Source organism: Gopherus flavomarginatus, chromosome 5 (genome assembly GCF_025201925.1).
Source record: "Gopherus flavomarginatus isolate rGopFla2 chromosome 5, rGopFla2.mat.asm, whole genome shotgun sequence".
NCBI lineage: Eukaryota > Metazoa > Chordata > Testudines > Testudinidae > Gopherus > Gopherus flavomarginatus.
This window is the reverse complement of record NC_066621.1, coordinates 8,249,363-8,264,104: the sequence shown is the minus strand read 5'-3', so window position 1 is coordinate 8,264,104 and position 14,742 is coordinate 8,249,363.

Below are 14,742 nucleotides of genomic sequence, written 5' to 3'. Positions count from 1 at the left end.
AACAAGCACAGAAAGTTTCCTTACCTTGTCAAATCTTTTTTTAAACTTTCCCTTTGCTTTTTTAATAGTTTATGTTTAACACAGTACTGTACTGTATTTGCTTCTCTTTTTTTGTCCCTGCTGCTGCCTGATTGTGTACTTTTGATTCAAATGAGATGTGTGGTTGACCTGTCAGTTTGTAACTCTGGTGTTCATAACAATGAGGTTCTATTGTAAATACTATTGAAAAACATGCACGTGCACACACACAGAGTGACAATGTATCACAAGGATGTGCAGTAAAAGTCATAACATGAAGAGTGGACAGCTCAGATAGTGGTGCCTGGGTGGATCTGGTGTGCATCTTCTGAGACATACATCTCAATGTGAGGCAGCTGTACGCACATGATGTCCATGATGGGACAGACTTTCTGGAAATTTCATCACAATGAGTTTGGGAAAGTTTGTTACTCACAAGTGACCTGGTCACACATTTAGTTATGCAGCACACCCCAAACCAGTGCGGATAAACCTTATGTAAGATGCATGTATTTTTATTGTATCAATATATAATTATATATGTAAACAGTGTCTATCACACTGCGGCTCTGATTCCTGATTGTGGCCTCTAGGTGCTTGTACATGAGCATGTTTGAAACCTAGGATATTGTGCATGCTATGAAGTTACACCCCATTATAATTTGTACAGTACGGACATCCTACTCAGTGCTGTTCAAAACAGGGGAACACAGTCTCTTTCTCCAGGAGTTTACCATTTTGAGGCCCAGTTTTTAAAGTCTTTCATGATTTCAGTGGGAATTGCACATGCAGACGGCTTGGATGATCAGGCCTGCCATGTACTTCTGTACCAGATATGGGCTAGTCACAGGAGATTTCTTATACACACCAGATGCATTCCATCCATCATAAGATCCTTGAATGCTCTTCCGGGCATGGCTGAGGTTAAATAAGGTATTTCATACAATGCCACCTGGTGGCTGAACAATATAATACATCTCCCCCTTTAAGTTCCACATTCCTACCATTTATAATATTTACACTATCACATGGTTTTTGAAGTTCAGTACATATCAGTCTGTTAAGTGTCTTTGAATCATACTGGTTTTCTAACTACATGACCTGAATATGTAAGGTCATCTTGCTGTCAGCTAGTTGTAATGACAGGCTCTGGTCAATCTGGAATCTAGGGTGACCAGACAGCAAATGTGAAAAATCAGGACAGAGGGTAGAGGGTAATAGAAGCCTATATAAGAAAAAGACCCAAAAATTGGGACTGTCCCTATAAAATTTGGACATCTGGTCACCCTACTGGAATCCTGGAGTCTTCTTGTTCTCCCTCTGCCATCTACAGAGTTTACTCTGCTGATTGTTCTTTTTGAGGAACAAACTGTAGATGTTGATGGTTTCTGTTGAACTCCATTGTTAGTCTCAATTACATATGATCTGGGCGCTGAATTCTTTTTCAGCATGACAGCTAGAGTTGTCCATCCTTTTTCTCCATCCAATTTGACATGAACATGGTCACCATATTCTGGACCTCGCAGTTCTTTGAGCGACATCGGCTGTAAAAGTGTTTCTAAACAATTTTAGCCTTTTTATCTGGTTTGGCCACTCTCTTCATGTCTGCCGACGTTGGAGATAGATTCTTCTCCAAAGTTGGAACAGCAGTTCTGATTTGTCTTCCCATCAGGAACAGTGCTGGACTATATCCTACTGCTATTGGGGTTGATCTGTAACTCAGAAGAGCACAGAATGGATATTCCTGCTGTAGGGTTTTATTAGCTATCTATACAACCCTCTCAGCCTCTCCATTCACTTGGTGGTAAAGTGCTCCGCTGATAATATGATCAAAATCATACTTAGTTTGGAATGACTTAAATTCTGCTGCAGTGAATTGTGGTCCATTGTCCATCACTAGTTGTTCTGGAAGACCAAAGTGAGAAAAAGTGCACTTCAGTTTCTCGGTAACACTGCAACATCTTATGTCTTTAATTACAGTATTTCTATATACCTGAGAAAATAGTCCAGTATGACCTGATAATGATGTGCTCTGATTTTGCATAAATCTGCAGCTAGCCTCTCCCAAGGTCTCTTTGGTAGAGGTGTTTGTAAACTATATGGTTCAACGTTGTCTCTTAAGTTGATTTATACTGGATCTCCTTTCAAAAGTCCAATGTCATCAAATCCTCCAAATTCTTCCACCTGTCTCAATAGGCCCATCAGGGTGGCCACACTGCATCTGAGAAGGCTGGTGGTCTTTGATCCTTTGATCACATGCACTCTGAATGTAAAGCTTTTGTATTTGTATGTTATTTCTGTGGTGAACTGAAACCTGCAGTTCAGAATACCCCCAGGACTAGTCAGAGCTCTTTCAGGTGTCTTAAACTAGGGGAGGGTTGAAAGTGATTGTAAATCCCTTCTGAGATAAGAACATAAGAATGGCCATACTGGGTCAGACCAAAGTCCATCTAGCCCAGCATCCTGTCTTCTGACAGTGGCTAATGCCAGGTGCCCCAGAGGGAATGAACAGAACAGGTAATCATCAAGTGATTCATTCCCTGTCACCCGTTTCCCAGCTTCTGGCAAACAGAGGCTAGGGACACCATTCCTGCCTATCCTGGCTAATAGCCATATATGAACCTATCCTCCATGAATTTATCTAGTTCTTTTTTTAAACCCTGTTTGAACCACAGATGACTGAGAAGTCAGCTCCTGAGTCAATTTTAAAGTCAGTAGTCTTGCCCTGAATATTCAGTTTCCTTCTCCAGGCAGGCTGTATACCATCACACATCATAGGTCCCAGAAACAATGGCTCTTGATTGTCTGTAATATGAGTCAATCTCCTAACTGCTTTGGTGTGGCAAACTGATGCAAAATGTTCATATTTCATGCATATGTCATACTGTGGGCCTCTAGCTAGACATGCATCATCTCTTGCATGTAAGCTGGAATTTGTCCCTCTTAGCCTGGGAGTTCTCTCTCTTTGCCTCAGGCTGTTTATGATCATGACTTTTAACACTCAAATGTCTATATACAGTATAAGATAGTTTCAGGTTTTTCAAATTTGTCAGGTTGCTCTAGGTTTTGCTGTCTCATCAGCTCAGAATACATTGCTCTCAGTATAGCTGTGGATAGAGTTAAATCTCTCTTGAACCGTAGCTGCCGTGAAAGCTTTTTATCTGGTAACCCAGTAATCAACCTGTCTCTGATATTTTCATGTTTTGCATTCTCCAAATCACAGTTTTCAGCTAATGTATGCACAGCTCTTATAAAACATTCAAAATTTCCCCCTCATTCTTGAATTTATTGGGGGAAAACATGCTCTTTCATAAACAGTTATCTGGGATATAAAGTATGCATCAAAGATAGCCAGAAACCTTTCACAGTCACCTTTGTGACTGTTTTCAGTGAAGTCAAAGGATTGAAATATATGTTCTGCTTGGTTCCCTCTAGCATAAATTAGATATCTGTATATCTCCAGTTTCTTTGTGGAGTTTGTTTGCAATTCAAAATCTTGCAAAATATTGCTTCCAGTCTGTCCATTGTGAAGGTTTGTCAAAGCTGAAGTTCCCTGGAGCATTGATGAGTGGCATGTTGATGAGATCCTGCAACCTTTGTTGCTGTTCCTTCTGTTACTGTTCTTCATTTACTCCTGACACCATGCCGTGTTTTTCTGTGCCATATATGGTCACAGAGCTTGCACCAGGTGTTTTCATCATAAGATCCTTTAATCACAGGCATCAACTTTCATTGGCGGCAGTGGGTGCTCGTGCTCCTCTGACTCTGCCCCCTCCCTGCCCCTTTGGACCCCATCCCAAATCCCCACCCCGCCTGCTCCCCCAAGCGCACCGCGTTCCCCCTCCCCTCCTTCCCAGGCTTGCCGCACGAAACAACTGTTTCGCGGCACAAGTGCTGGGAGGGAGGGAGGAGAAGTAGGACATGGCGGCACGCTCAGGGGAGGAGGTGGAGTGGAGGTGAGCTGGGGCGGGTGTGGCAGGGCGGGGAGCTTCCAGTGGGTGCTAAGCACCCACCAATTTTTCCCTGTGGGTGCTCCAGGGCTGGAGCACTCATGGAGTTGGTCTGTGCCTTTAATGCTCTGCCAGGTATTGGTGAGCTTCATTTAAATAAGGTAGTTTACACACACAGCCACCTAGTGGCTGAACAATACAATAGTTTAGCATTCTATTAAAACAGGAGTGGGCAAACTACGGCCTGCTAGCCGTTTTAATCTGGCTCTCGAGCTCCTGCTGGGGAGTGGGATCTGGCGCTTGCCCTGCTCCAGCACTCCAGCTAGGGAGCAGGGTTGGGGGCTGCTCCGCGTGACTACTGGAAGGAGTGGCATATCCCTCTGGCTCCTACATGTAGGGCAGCCAACAGCTCCACTTCGCAGGCTGTCCCCACCCAAAGCACCACCCCCGCAGCTCCCATTGGCCGGGAACTGTGGCCAATGTAAGCTGTAGGGGTAGCGCCTGCAGACAAGGCAGCAAGCAGCAGAGATGCTTGGCCGCACCTCCACGTCGGAGCCAGAGGGAGGACATGCCGCTACTTCCAGGAGCCGTTTGAGGTAAGCACCGCCTGCACCCTACTCTGCCGGGTTGCATAGGTGGAACTCCCAGTAGCATTGTGAAAATTATGTGGTGACGTCCTTGCATAAAGATGACCCTAAAATTTCTCTGGTTTTGTTCACTTAATAGATTGTGTATAAATAAATATATGGTTTGTGATTGAGTCTCTTGAACTAGAAAATGTATTTTCTAAACAAACTCAGATTTCTCAGAAAACAGTTCCTTAGGGTTGTTTCCCTTCCCCTCCGCCCCCATGGGCACTCACTGCAGACATAGCCTTGAAAAGCAGAATAAAAACAAATTAGACTATTAAGTCTTTTTAACATGTTTTTGTCTAGAGAAAATAAAACTTAATGAAGATGACTACAATACACATTTCCCCTAATTAAGAACATTAGAATATAAGCAATTTTAAAAGACTGTTTTTTTTAAACATATAAATAAAATTAATCCCTAATGTAGCACTCAGTTAATGTAATTCTATTGGGATAATTTTGACTCAGTATTTACTACTTATGTTGGTATATAATGAATGCCAGTGCCATGCAGCATTGTATATTTGCAGCAGGGCACACATCCTTGACCCAAAGGGGTTCTGGTTACCTGTTTAAATATCCCCTTAAACTCTGTTTGATAAATTCTGGTCTGAGTTCTGTTGATCTATCATCTTATCTAATATTCTTGTTTGTTCCTTTTCACAGTAAACATCCTCCAAGTTAAAATAACAGAATTTCTGTTATGCTGACTTGGATCTCTGTTACTTATTTGCTAAGTGAAGTGACTGTTAGTGACATTTACCGTCCTTGATGCTTAATGTACCTTTTACTACAGGGCTTTTAGCTTTCCATTATTATTACCAAAAATATTACATTTTTCAAAGGATAAGGCAGAGTTATAGCCACAGGATTCCCATTGACTATAGTGAGCTAAATCTACAATACTTCAATAAATGTACCCCTTAATGTTTCAAAACCTGTCAATAGAGACACAGAATAATAATTTTGAAGGCTTTTTACTGGATACAAGCTTCTTTATCATCACAGAGACAAATATTCCAAAGGGCCTAGTCAAGAATTGCTGAATAAGGCAATTTCAGATCAACAACTGAATTTTAGGATTTTATTACGAGTCAATTAGGTATAGTTTGAGCAGCCATATTTGGAACACTGATACAGCATTTATATAATTAGTAACATATTAGAGTGACTCATTTGGCAATCTTGGAAAATGTAATGTCACTTTGACTATGGTAGGTCTTTTATGGAAGTAGAAACCGGCATGAGTTTTATAGTGTAGTTTTCTGTTACTTTCTGGACATTTTTCTAAGTTGTCTTCTCATTGCTGAATGTTAAGCTGGGAATATTTTTAGTATCTGTTTTCCTTTTTCATATTGGGTGAATAAAGTACATTCATGAATGCTCACATATGCTACAGTGATACTATAGTTGCTTTATAATTACAGAAAGAGGGAAGGTGAAAGACTGATGACACTGGTCTGAGATGGGCATAGTGCCGCTCAGTCTTACTTAAGGCACATCTCTACTGTTCCAGGCTTACAGTTCTATCAGTGCATCTTAATCCTGACCTACTGTACACAGGATTAGGCCAGTTCTAGGCTTCCAACTAACCCTCTCAATTCATTTCTGTCTTGCCCCACAGCATCTCCTGCTGTTCCAGTCCTAACCCAATCTCAACTCTGCTGATGCTGAGGCATCTCAGATCTGACCTGTATCAGGCTCTGCTATATACTGGGTGTCCTACAGCTTTCTCAGTGCATCTCATTACAAATTGGCAGAGCTCCTGAACTGTTATACGGAGTATCAGAGGGGTAGCCGTGTTAGTCTGGATCTGTAAAAGCAGCAAAGAATCCTGTGGCACCTTATAGACTAACAGACGTTTTGGAGCATGAGCTTTCACCCACGAAAGCTCATGCTCCAAAACGTCTGTTAGTCTATAAGGTGCCACAGGATTCTTTGCTGTTATACAGAGTATATCTGATATGGTTCTGTGAGGGCAATGGTACATATGTACAAAACCAGTACTCTGCCTATTTGCCCAGTATAAGGAAGAGCTCATCGGATCGGCGGGTAGTGTTCGATGTATCAAGGATAGATTTATCACGTCTCAATCCACAAATCGATTCCTGTACTCTACCTCGGCAGGAGGAGTAAGCGGAGTTGACGGGGGAGCCACGGCAGTCGACTTGCTGCCGTGAGGACGGCCAGGTAAGTCGAACAAAGATACTTCAACTTCAGCTATGCGAATAGTTGTATATCTTAGTTCAACCCCCCCCCGGCCCCCGCTAGTGTAGCCCAAAGAATGTAGACTATATGGGGTTCATAGGAGTTCAGTCCCATAGTCAGGAGACCATCTGCAATGAACCATATCCTACGTACAGTGCATACAACTTTAAGAACCATTTAGAACTTCAGTGCCAAGAACTCTAGTCTAACCCTAGTCTGCTGAGTCCGCTAAAGGAACAGCTTCACTAGAGCAGCTAGCAGACCATCAGCAAGTCCATTATATTGTAGCAAAGGGCATAGCACCTTTGCTGCAATATAATTACACAGTTCTATGTAATAGTCTTTGTCTCTGGCCTGTCCCATCCCAGGTATCAACAATACCTGGCTTCAAGCCATTTGTCTTTCTGTTGGGCTTTAATGATTATTTATTATTAATTTTTCTGACTTTAAAGAAGATTCAAGGCCTGTTACTCCTGGAGAAGGACAAAACCAAGAAGAAGGGTAAAATGGAGTATATCACTGTTTTAGGTTTCCATTTCAGGAAGTAAGGCATCCCTGCTTAAGATTCTCACTGGCTGAGATATAAGAGCCAAGTGAAGAAGGGGCAGAAGCAGCAAGTGCCCTATGGAGGCCAGTCTGTATTCTCTTAGGCTCAAGGACTGGGCTCTCCACTCCCCCAGTAGAATATTTTGACAAAAATAATTTGTTAAAGAAGTGCAGCATAGGAGCAGAGATCCATGTCCCAGAAATACAGAACTCATTTGAACACTGGAAATTCTCATCACTTGAGGTTTTAATCTAACACCACAAATGGATCAGTCCTTTTAAAACTGCAGCAGCAAGGCTTATACTACAAATCAAGTGATGAGCATTGTCTGTACTGTGGAGTCTTCTTTCTAATTCCTTTGGCTTCTTATCACATCAACTCTGTATAAACTGAAGAGAATGTATAAATTTGGCCTCTCAAACTTTTCAGTGTTTAACTTCAGTTCGATTAAACACTTATGTATGTGTACAAAGTGAAAAATGAGGTTACAAGAGGTTAATGCTTTAATGCTTTTAATAACTCTTAACCACATGGCTGTATTTTGTCAAATAGAACATGGGTTCTACCAGGAAAAGCATGTGCTAGATGGAAATAATGCTTCCAAAAAGAACAAAAGTGCTACAATGCAAAATGCTTCTAGGCCATCTTGAAAAGTTGCACATAGTATTTCTGCGCTGGAAATTAATGTAAAGTGCTTTACAAGGGTGTAGCTCACAGCACAAACCGGGAAGGAATGGATATTTTTTGTCAGACTTGCAGTTTAAAGAAAGAATTCACAAAATAGTCTGCAGAATTCCTCAGTATTGGGCAGGATTGAGGGATTTTATAGAGTCCTGAGTGCAAAACAAGGTCAGTAAAACCAGGGGCAACCTCAAGAACTGGTCCTAGGTGCCTTAAAACAGTGCCGCCATATGTGCCACCCCTCATCCATGGTGCCCCACTGGCAGCCAAAATGCTGGAACTGGGAGAAGTGGAAATAAAGCAAATGTTCCTTCTTTGTATAGTGATGTCAGGAGAAGGAAGAGATGTGGATGGTAGCTGAGAATGACTGAAGAAACTGGCCTCCTCACCACAGGAGATTCTTGCATTTAGTCAAAAACAGCATTAGACTGGCACCAATAATCACTATTAGTGATGGGATCAGCATGGTGCAAGAAACTAAGGGCCAAATTCCCTGCTGGTTTAGCTCTCAGTACTGCCGGCAGAAGTGGGCTCTGTCCCCGGCTGGAAGTGTTTCACCTCACATCCCCACTAGGTGGAAAATCCATTAGATTCAGTGGAGATACTCTGAATTTACACCCATGGAAGTGAGAAAAGAATTAGGCTCCAAAAAAGACAATTCTTGCCTTGAGGTGCTTACAGGCTGGATATCACAATTTACAAATTGTACTTAAAATATAATTAATTTTTATAGAAATATAATTTGCAATTTTTGGATGGCTCACTTTAAAAAGCTGTTTGATTATGGTATTTATGTGAAGGGCAGGTAATGTTGTGATTTAATTGCTACTCACCTTGACAAAAACTGTAGCAATTAGCAGAATCCCCACAACTCTCCCCTTCACTGACTAAATCCTGTTTACCAGTTTCTTCTCCTTATATTCTAATGTGTAGCATTGCTGTGCAAAACAGAAATTCAGTGACAAAGGAGTACACATTGGAGAATATGGATTTCAAAGTTACTAAGAAATGCAGCCCCATTGTTAATCTTAATTACCCAGTTTTGACAAATCTGGAAAAATCACCCATAACACTGTGTAATTTAAGTTGATGAGTCTAATATTCTTTATATAATTAAAACAAACTTCCATAAGATGGAATCCAGGCTGGAAGAAAAGAAAAACATTATCACTGATAAATGGATGAAATATACATCCAGCTATTTTAGTCTCCCTGCAGCTACACTCCATTCCTGATAAAATGCTGAGGGATGCATTCCACAATAATTTTTTTGCAGTGCTTAATACAGGGTGTCAAGATACTCTGCCTTATGGAAAGCAAGTCTGAAGTCTGAGATCTCACTGATGTACTTACAAAAACATAGTTTGGTATTGTAATGAGCTGAATATTTCAAATCTTACCCTATAAATTCATTTTAATTCACCAGCATCACAAGAATTTGTGATCTAGCATTGATTAGGTGTAAATTGGCCACTTGCTTTAATATGTAGGTGCTTTAATATTTTATATGTAAATTCCCAAATATCTGTGCATTGTAATATTTCAGGAACAAACCTGGGTTTCTGTGCTTAGATCAAGTATATGAGTATGGCACCGGTTGTTCCATGGTAGAAGGGGAAGCAAGCCTGCCATTTTGTTAGCATTACTATCCACAGCCACCACTGGAGCTTCAATGCTGAAGTAGGCTCTGAGGCTGTTGTCCCACCAGCCAAGTGGGATAGTGGGGAGGTTTGGACAAAGGATCTGTATTATCATGGAAGCCAGCTCCCTTATCCCCTCCTATCATGGTGCTTCAAAATGACCCCCATGGAACAGCAAAGTTCAGCACAGCTCTGTGAGGTGAAGGGGTGCAGACACCCTATGCAACCTCCCTGTTTCCTATCCTATCCATGCACATTGGGACTGCACCAGTTCTGCTGCCTACCCAGCTGACCCAGTTTCTGAACACCCACATCTTTGTAGATGGAATAATGCCATTTCCAAAGCTGATTGAGACCTAGGATAGGATTTTCAAAGGAGCCTAAAGATGTTAGTTTCAAATCACATTGAATGTAGCAGGAGTTGGGTGCCTAACTATCTTAGGTATCTATGAAACACCCAGTCCTAATTCCTGACACTATAATGGATGAATAGTGAGAATAAGAATAAAACTTTGCTTTCCATGATTGCAAGAGAACATAATGCAGTGTTTTAAGAATAAATAATTCAAGACCATCTTTCTCCCTGGACTGAGGTATTTTCCCACTACTTTATTGTAGGAAAGTATTTGAGAACTTAATGAGAATTTATATCTTCCATTGACATTATTTCTCTATTAATTTTACTAGGAAGATTTCTCTGATGTCTCTGACATTGAACAGAAGAGTCTTCATATTATCTAACACCAAGCCAACTGGAATAAGCTCCAGAGAAGAATGAACACCCTCTAATGCTAAACAGGAGCTGTTCACTGTATCTCAGAGCTTTTTCTCCCTGGGTCATAGCTGAGCAATGGAATTTTTGAAATCTGTGTAAATCCTAGTTGAAAGGTGCTGCCTGATGAAATTTCCATGGCTGAAGCTCAATTTCTGGTTTTCGCCCCCATGCTATAACAGAATTCTGCTTTCTGAAGACTATTCTTCTTTTTGATTTAACTGCATTGTACAAAGAAATACATAAAGGGAAGGTTAAGACTGCACAAGTAAGTGCTCAAAAGTCGGGAAATGCCAAACAAATCTTGTTTCCAGAGCTACAGAAGTGAGCACAATCCTGAAAGTTGCCAAAGAAGGAAACCACAGGATGAACTTGTATTGCAAACAAAACTATTTCCTCATCCCAGATTTCAGGGCTTTAGATTATTATTATTATATGTATAAGAGCAGGGTCTAGAAATCCCAATCAGGTTGGGGCCCCATATTGCTAGGTACTGTAGACATATAGTAAAGACAGACCCTGGCCCACTGAGCAGGCATTTTTAGATTAAGACAAGTTGCAACAGGTTAGTGAAATAAACAAAGGGGGATCAGGTGCCAGGGAGAGGGGATGGGGTAACAGTAACATTTCTCACAGACTAGCTGTATGCTCCTAGCCCTCCTAAATCCTTTAACAAGGTACAGTAACAAAGAATTAAGATCCCTTTGACTAGTGGTTCTCAGACTTTTGTACTGGTGACCCCTTTCACATAGCAAGCCTCTGAGTGCGACCCCTCCTTAAAACTTAAAAACACTTTTTAATATATTTAATACCATTATAGATGCTGGAGGCAAAGCAGGGTTTGGGGTGGAGGCTGACAGCTTGCGACCCCCCATGTAATAACCTCCTGACCCCCTGAGGGGTCCCGACGCCCAGTTTGAGAACCCCTGCCTTTGACTATTCCTCTCTTTTTCGTAACAATACAGCATGTGGTTAGAACCCTTTTTCTGGTTCTTTCCTCCCCAGGTTCTTTCCTCTACTGGTTCTTCATAATCAGTATCTTTATATAAGTAAGTGACATCACTACGAAAGCCACCCTCATCCATTCTACAATTCCTAGTGCCTGAGCCTGCACCCACTGACAACAGTGGTGAAGGATTGGGCCTGTAGTCACCATCAATGATTGTACTGCATCATGAAAGGTGCCATAAAGTGAAGAGCAAGCAATTGAGAGCTTGTATTTCTTCAGAGATCATACTGTTCTGTCATGTCCCCATGCAGGCCATGAAACCCCTAATGTGTGGGGCAGGCAATTATTTTCCTTTCCTATACATTGCCATTTACTTTAGGGGCTGCAGAGAATTCCAGAACACGCTGAAGGACAATTTCCATTTTGGTAGATATTGGCTCTGATATTTTTATCTTGGTACATGTGAACCAATCATTACAAGTGCAATGCCAACAAAAATGTATCCAATCAGTTTGAAACTGATTGTCAGGCAGAGAGCCAGCAGAAGTGCTTGGCACCACTTACACCCAGAAGTCTTAAGTGGAATGTAAGTAGTGGATAGGCTTTGAGGCTGCTCTTCTGCATAGAGTGAATTTCACCCCTAGTTCATAGAATTTTGTACACTAGCTTCTGCATGACTGGAAAAATACACCCATACCAAAAACACTGCAAGGACATCTGTATCTTTATCACCTTAATATATTAATGGGGACAATTATTCATCCAAGGAATAGGTGAGCAGAAAACTTGCAGATTTCCCAGTTTTCCCAAGAAATGGTGTAATTCTCAGAACACAGTATATTTGGCATTTATTATTTTTTTCAGTATACCTTTATGCCTGTCTTTATTCCTGTAAAATTGAAAATACATACAGCCAAAATTAGACTATTTTTGATGAACAAGTTTTACATTCATTTTTAACTGCTCTCTTTCCAAGTTTTGAACATTTTGCTGCCATCAGTTATGCTTCTTTTGCATGACATATAGTAAAAAAGCTTTAATAGTATAATCAATCATCTTAACATATTATCTGTCCCACATACAACAAGTCATTGTAGTGCAATTAACAATGAGTTTTCCAGGGATTCCTGATTGTTTTGGGGTTGACTCTTCTTTTACCATGTAGTGATTTACAGTACAGATCTGAAACATCAGTATTTTACATTAAAATGGCCAACATTACTATCCAGGCACTGTTGCCCCTATATAACAGATCTCAGATGGACTCTCAGAGAGTTAGCCAAAAGCAATAGATGACTCCATAATTTCTATTTTATTTTTAATGAAAAATGACAAAAAGTGACCACAGTGATTTGCAATCAAAGTCTCAGTAGCTTTTAAAGGACTATTACTTTTCTGAGATTCTGCCCTTTGTTTAAATTTTGTTTGACAAGTGCTTTATAAATGAGCAGAAGAGGTGGTTTATGTTTCATTAATGAGGTTGATAGTGGTTAATTACTGACGTGGCATAAACAATCCAATGCCAGATCAAGCAGGAAGGGTCAGTTATGCAGAAAAGATCCAGCTGGAACAGATATGATTTCCTTTAACTATTTGACTACCAAACCATTTATAGACAAGATCTCCTGAGAACTCGAACCCATAAGAGTTCTGAATTCTATGGTTCTGATTGATTCTGGGCTTGGAACATAAAACAGGATTTAGGAACAGCAACTTTATGTACAAGCTGTCTGCTGAGCTCAGACTCAGAAGACGCTCATCACATTTCTTAGACCATTGAATAGATGGAGACATCTTCACCCCATAGGATGGCCTTTTGACGGGGCCACAATGATGCTAATGAATGAAATGAGGTTGCTAAAGTAGTGTGGCATGACAAATATAAGAGAGTCTTTTAGGTCAGACTCACAGCATCAGCACAGCTGATTATTCTTGAATATGAACTTACATGTGCCTTCCATACACTGTACCGTGGTATTTCCAGACTCCAGCTCCTGACATACACAACGTGTTCTATCAGTCTCTGGAACCTGAATATATGAGTCAAATGAAGTAAACCTTCCCAGTCAAGCAAAGCATTCTCACTGAATTGGGTTATTTCCTTTGCCATCATGCTATTGACCAGATAGGGTTGGTAGTGTTTTCAAACCTGAGCTATGCCTTATTGTTAAACAATTTGTAATCACTTTATACTGATTATTTGCCTAATATGATTATTTTGATTTGTTTGTTTGAATTAATTTGCTGTGTTGGGAACTAAGATATACTAGCAAGATTGACTGGTTCTTGTGAACAATCTATAGCAAAAAATGAGAAAAGTCGTGGCTTTGTCATAGCAAAAAAAAAACGTATAGAAATGAGCAGCTAATCTGGTGGTAACAACAAAAACTGCTGTTGTAAATGTGAAATGTCAGTAAAACCAGGGGCAAATATGAAATGTGACCTGAGTCCAAATTTAAACCATCTGATGTTTCCTCAACATCATATCAGGCAGGGAGTAGGAGAATCATGATGCTTAATGAGAAAAGGCCCTGACCCCAAAAGTCATAAATTGTACCCTAGGAAGTCCCGAAAGCCCATTGCTGGAATAGCTAAATCAACAAAAATCTTTCAGAATGGAGGAGCTTTGAGTTCTTTCACAAAAGTGAAATTGGTATAAAGAAATATAGCTACGCAGCTGTTCTCTAAGACTGCCCAACTACAATGCAATATGCTAGAATACAATACAGAACAGCACCATACTACAAAAGTGTGCGTAATACACTGTAGCACAAATTATTCTGCTTAATTTAATGAAAAAGTAGCACTAACTTCTTCATGGGCAGTTAAGTATGTCAAGGGCCAGATTATGCAACGTTTTATAAATGAAAAGAAACAATAGAAAATCACTACAAAAGACCCACATACAGAGATTTCCTACACTTCTCTGGAGCCCATTCTGTAGGTGTGCACATCAGAATTATGTGCTGTTGGGATCCTGAGTGATCCTGAGCTGTAGAATTATAGATATTTCAAATTATAAAATACACAGCTGCCTAAGTGCTTACAAACAAATGGCAAAACTATAGCCAATGTGTAGTGGAGACATAGATTAATCTTCCTGTACAATACAGCAGCACAGTATTTTAAAATTAAAATATGTAGAAAAAGTTTAATGCTTACATAGTTTAGAGATACTGGCCTCACATAAAGTTTCCAAATTCAATTTATTATGGCGCATATGCATGTTAAAATAATACTATTACAGTGCTCTCTTACTAAGCAATGTATGTTATCTATTAATGTGCAGAGATGCCAGTGTTAAGCAATTAAATTAGGAGAATGTCAAACTCTATCAAGAAAGCA